The following is a 6,431-nucleotide window of genomic DNA, read 5'->3' as shown; positions in this document are numbered from 1 at the left end:
GCTAACGGTCCATTTTAAGATGACAAAGATAAGAGTAACCTAAGGCCCAAACTTCAACACTCTTTTTGCATTATACTTGCATGTTCAAAAAAAACCCAACGCAACTGACATGTCAAATTACTACTACCTCAGCACCCCCCTCTTTTTGAATTATGACAACATCTAGTGATTATAAGAAATGGGCTAGGTGAAGGGCCCAGTACGATGAGGAAAAAGTTTAACCCACATATGTTATACATGAATAATTGTCATTAAACCCATTTCTACACCCGCTTCAAATTCATATATTAATGCAAAATTGAATTAATCAAACAAACATAGTCAATCATTTCTGAAAAATCACAGCACGAGCATCCACTACTGTCGAAGAACTAAATTAAACCAAACCCAGTTTTCAGTTTAACACAAAAGCATCCGTTTGTCAAATGATTCTCATATTACAAACCAAATTGTATTAAATAAAATCAAACATTACATAAAGACTACTTTCAAACTCTGTGAAATTCCTGCATTACGCCACAAGCGCGGGTCGTAGCTCCAAACTTATCACAAACACCTCAGTATTTCGTCTCTAATGACAGATTTAGCAATGAAACTTTGAAAATCTCACACGCGACCCTGATTAAGCTAGGGACAGTTCTGATAACAAGAAATCACATGTATCATAAGTTCAATTATCATACAAATTTGTGATTCGAGTTTTAATGCCATGCTTTTAGATGTCAGTTGTATCGAACCAATCAACACTAACTAGGAAATGTGACCAACATGAAAGAACACACAACAGACATGTAAATGAACATATTACAGCAGATTATGACATTTAATTAACAATTATAGCAATTACATTGTTGGAGACTTGAAGTAAATAGCTTAATCGGCAGTAAAACAATTAGAAAACCAAGCAGGAGCTGAAATCAATGAACTGGAACAATCAGCTGCAGCAAAAGACAGTGAATCAACCAGCAATGAAATTTTTCAGCGCTCCACTGAATTCGAACATGTCCAGAGAATATAAAAAGAAACCCAAACTGTGAATCAGCCCTGTAACCTTTTATTTCAGCTTTTGTTGTGTTGTTTTCTTAAAGGATTTTGAAACTCTGATCTGGAATTTGAGAGTTTCAGCTGCCCTCTTTTTTAGGCGTCTAGTGAAAATGTGAGAATGAAGACTAATAGACTTTTTTTCAAAAGCGCTTTTCAAACATGTAATTTTGATGAAAATCGGTTTGTGTTTGGCTAATTATTTTAAAAAGTAATTTTAAACAGTAATTAGTGTTTGACCAAGCTTTTGAAAACTGCTTCTAAGTGTATTTTTTTCAAAAGTGCTTATGGTGAGAAGCTATATTCTTCTGCTTCTCAAAATCTGCTTCTACTTCTCCTCAAAAGCACTATTTTTCCTTCTAAAAGCTTGGCCAAACCCCTCAATTTTTGGCCAAAAACACTTTTGACAAAATAATAATAATAATAATTTTTAGCCCAAAAAAAAGCTTGCCCAAATAGGCTATAATTCTCTGGAAAAAAAATCGAATGAGTGTGTGTTTTTCTCTAGAGTGCAAAGATATAAGTTTCCCTCGTAAGAGACTGTGTGTGCACTTTTATACAGAAAAAATCAAGAAATGTGTGAGAGAATTTGTTAGCCCTGTAAAATAGGGGAAAACATCTTCCTTAACATAATTGGACAGTTGTCCATTCAAATTATTCCTTCCTCTTTAAACAGCCCCTTTAACTTCTGAATTTATCCCTTTTTACCCCAAATTTGACCCATTTTTTCTCGTTTTATTACATTTTAATCCCTTCTATTCCATTCTAGATCATTCAGGTTGTTACGAAAGATTATTTCACATTTGATTCCCAATTGACCCCTTTATCTTCTACTATTTACCATTTTTCTTTTACTTTCTTTTTTTACCTCTTCCTAATTTCAGAAATCCTAAACTGGGCTTAAATCAAAAGGACTCCAAACCCGCTGCCCGGGCCCAAGTTTTCATTTCTTTCAATTAAAACAAATCAAACTATCCTAAAGTGATTAATCAACAATAAAACCTTATCTTAATCAACTATGGGTATGACAAAACAAATAAAACAAAAAATCACTTAAGTGACTAGCAAATCAGCGATTAACAATAAGCAATCAAGCAATTAACACCTAAAAATGCATGTACGAGTTTGATTATCTACCAATTGAAGAAAACTAAGAAATAGTAGAATTGACGGACCAGCAGACATGAGGCAACGAAAGATCAATAACAAACAATTGTAAGCAGAATGGGGCATAGAAATATACCTATTGAACCAAACGAGACAGTGAAGCGATTTCTGGAAAACAACGGGGATTGTAACACGAGCACTGGCCGGAATCTCTTCACATGGCTAATGCTACGTGTAGCAATTCTCATCGCATACCTGAAAAGCGAAAGAGACGGAGGTTCGAGGTGGTTCTGGCCGGATTCTGATAGCTTCAAAATGAGCTAAAACTTACATTAATCTATTACTATTGATAAGAGCAATCGATCAATGTCAATTTCAAGTCAAAACGATCAAGGGCCACTGAAGAAATCAAAGAGTAATGAAACTAGGTTTTTGAAATTTCTTAGATCTGAAACTCAAGGAAATCTAGGGTGTTTTGAATGAAATTGAAAGGGGATATGGGATGGGAGAGGACGGGGATTGTAGGGTATTAATTTGGGTTTATTTGGTGGTGATGTTTCACCATGGGCGATTTTCGGCGCCGGCTGGTGAGAGAATGAAAGAGATGATAAAGTGAGAGATCTATAGGGTTTTGGGGGGGGGGGGGGGGGAAGCTTTACGGACAGTTATATGACGGGTGAGAGCTTAGGCGGATCCAGGATTTGAAGAGGATGAGTGCACTATTATGAAGAGGTGGATCTAGAATTTACACTTGACTTGACGGGTTTAACTTTAGTCTCTTACCATGAACCCACTACACTTTTGAAATTATAGGTTCAAAATTATATTCTTTTTAAAAAATTTCGTAAGCTTCACATATATATATCTATACTCCGTATCGAAAACAAGACCGTTTGAAGTGGGATTTAAACTGCCAATATCACTTGTAGAGGTGCACCCAATAATAGTTGCATCATATGAGTCTTTGAGCATGGGTGCACACACATATATTTAAATAATTTTGAAGAAATATGACATTATTATATATGGTTAAGGGAGAGGAGTATGGGTTCACGTATCCCTTAACCTAGATATGCCTCTGGGTGAGAGATGAGTTCCGGTCCGTTAGATCTGAGGTGATCAACGGTGGAGATGGAATAACGTCATACAGCATCGTTTGGACATCAACGAGGCTGGACCGGATTTATGGATTGGGTTTGGGCTGGGGTGGATTTGATTAACTTGGCTGCTGAGATGTTTGGCCCATTTTGAATATAGCAACCCTATTTTCCTTTTCTATCTTCCTTCACTTTAATTTTCAAATTTAACCATTTTTATTCTTAATTCAAACTAATTTGCACCATTAACCTAAACTGTAGTTTTGGGAATTTCATTTGACAATGCATTTGATATATAATTAAATCCTAAAAAATGTAATTAAAACCTAAAATGCTATTAAATAAAGATTTGAATATTTTTATGGATTTTCTATAATTTTAAAATATTAAATATGCACAAAAATGCAAATAAATGCAAACAAACAAATAAAGAGAAATTCTATAAAAATAAAAAATAACTAGAAAACTATATTTTTTTTTGTGGATTTTGTAGCAGTATTTTTGTAGGACGAAAATTACGTTCTCACACCTACACTACACTATCTCAAAGGGACACCTTTTTGGTCTACTGTCTTCTCACCAAGCACAAGGTGAAATTGTCCTCCTGGATAATCAATTTTATGATTGAATGTGATAAAGATCCTTCAAGTCTACCTTACGAGATGGTCATCACTCACCTCTTCGAGACCTTCAATATCTCTCTCTCAAACTATCCTTATGTATGTATTTGTAACGACCCGACCGGTCGTTTTGAGAATTTATGCTCCTTTCAACTATTTGAGGTCTTGCATAACTTCTTACAAGGTATTATGACTTGTGTGAATTATCATTGGTTTTAAGGTATTTCGGAGGTTAGCTTGAAAGAATGAATTTCATGTTGGAAGCTTAAGTTGAAATAGTTGACCGGATGTTGACTTATATGTAAACGACCCCGGAATAGAGTTTTGATGATTCCAATAGCTCCATATGGTGATTATGGACTTAGGAGCGTGTCCGAAAAATTATTTTGAGGTCCGTAGTAGAATTAGGCTTGAAATGACAAAAGTTAAATTTTTGGAAAGTTTGACCGGGGGTTGACTTTTTGATATCGGGATTGGAATCCGATTTCGGAAATTGAAAAATATTCATTATGTCATTTATGACTTGTGTGAAAATTTTGAGATCAATCGGACTTGATTCGATAGGTTTCGGCATCGAATGTAGAAGTTGGAAATTTCATAATAGACTAAAGTTCAAGTGAGTTCGCACAAGACCCAACTTCAAATGAGCATAACTCTTATGATACAAAGTGTTATATGGTGTATTACCTATCAAATGAAAGATATTTGAATTTAGTTTCTAACTCTTCATACCGTTCATCATTTGGACATTCCTACAAGACATTATGACCAAATTACCAAAGGCTGGGAAAATCCAATTCTGCAACCAATTATGCGATCGCAAAACTACTTTTGCGACCGCAAACTGGTCGCAGAATGGACCAGAAGAGCCTAGTTCTGGGCACCAATTTTGCGATTAACTTTGCGGCCCGCATACCCATTTTGCGGTCCATTATGCGATCGCAGACCCGTTTTCGAATGGTTAATTTTTTCTATTTTTATAACCCGATCCCATTTTGATAAATAGGCTTTGGGACTCATTTTGGAGCAAAAATATAACATTTTTAGAGAGAAGGGAGAGTGTTCTAGAGAGAGGAAGAAGCTCAAGTGATTTGTTCATCAAGATCTTATTCAAGCTTTGAAATCCAACAAGAAAATATCACAAGATCTTCACCCAAGAGGTAAGGTTCTAACCCCTAGTCTTCAATTTCGAGTTTGGGTAAAGATGGATGATTAAGAGTATGATTCTTGGGTGTAATAGTATTATTTATACATATCAATAAGGTTTATGGAAAGATTGTTGAGTTCAAATGGGTAAAGATTGGGTTGAAAATGGTAGAAATCTTCAAAGACTTTAATTAAAGATTTGAGGGTCGAGTTGATGTCGAAATTTGGTGGAATTTGTATGGTTAGACTCGTGATTGGATGGGCGTTCATATTTTATAACTTTTATCAGGTTCCGAGACGTGGGCCTCACGGGCAATTTTTGAGTTAATTTTGAATTTTATTGGAAAATTAGTATCTCCTTATGGAATTAATTACAATAATTGGTATTGACTGAATCGAATTAATTGTGACTAGATACGAGGATTTCGGAGACCAATTCTCATAGCAAGGGCATAGCGGAATAATGAATTACACGGTTTGAGGTAAGTAACAATTATAAATCTGGTCTTGAGGGTATGAAACCCCGAATTTTGATATCATGTGATTATTTTGGAGGTGACGCACATGCTAGCTGACGGGCGTATGGGCGTGCACCGAGGGAATTGTGACTTGGTCCATCCCGGAAAACTGTAAAGTTGAATAATTTATTGTTAGCTATATGATCTCTATGTGTTGATAAAATTTGACTGTAAATCATGTTAGAAATCATGCTTAGGCTATGTGATAGCACCGTTGGGATCCACAGAGGTCGCGTACTTGTTGAATTGCCTGCTAAATGCTATATGTACTCAGTCTCAATTTTTACTTGCATATTTTATTTCAGTCTCTGTTATTATTATTGATACATCATATCATTGTTGTTTGGACTGATTTCATGATTATTGAGAGCCCGAAAGACTGGAGAGATTTATGACTGAGTGAGGCCGAGGGCCTGATTGTGAGATATTGATATTATAGCACGTGAGTTGTCCGTGCAGCACATGAGTTGGCCGTGCAGATCCTTATATTATACTATAGCATGTGAGTTGGCCGTAGAGATCCTTATATTATACTATAGCATATGAGTTGGTCGTGCAGCACGTGAGTTGGCCGTGCAGATCCAGATATTTATATTATGGCACGTGAGTTGTCCGTGCAATATGTGAGTTATCCGTACAGATTATAGCGCTTAGACTGTAGGTGCCCCTCCGGAGTCTGTACACCCCCAGTGAGCGCGGGTACCCATTGAGTATGAGTGATGAGGGTTGGGAGCCCAACGAGTGATGAGGATTGGGAGCCCAGTAAGTGATTGTTGTCTTGAGAGGTTGTACTTGATTTTCATTTGTTGTTACACCTAGTTGCTATCTGTCATTGTTGTGAAATCTCTGAAAGATTTTATATACGGATTACATGAATATGAACTGTATAAAAATTGATTTGA

The 6,431-nt window shown here is 36.1% G+C and overlaps 1 long non-coding RNA gene across 1 annotated transcript; it reads right to left on the bottom strand.

Moving 5' to 3' along the window:
• Nucleotides 1–358: 358 nt before the first annotated feature.
• On the bottom strand, nucleotides 359–2,773 carry LOC104120220 (uncharacterized). The gene is made up of 2 exons (XR_691612.4): nucleotides 2,285–2,773; nucleotides 359–639 (listed from the first exon to the last, which is right to left on the bottom strand). It is a non-coding gene; the product is annotated as an uncharacterized lncRNA (long non-coding RNA).
• Between the last annotated feature and the right edge of the window lie 3,658 nt (nucleotides 2,774–6,431).

The sequence above is a fragment of the Nicotiana tomentosiformis genome, chromosome 3 (assembly GCF_000390325.3).
Source record: "Nicotiana tomentosiformis chromosome 3, ASM39032v3, whole genome shotgun sequence".
Taxonomy (NCBI): domain Eukaryota; kingdom Viridiplantae; phylum Streptophyta; class Magnoliopsida; order Solanales; family Solanaceae; genus Nicotiana; species Nicotiana tomentosiformis.
The sequence above is the reverse complement of the archived record's forward strand: the minus strand, read 5'-3'. Positions and strand labels throughout refer to the sequence as shown.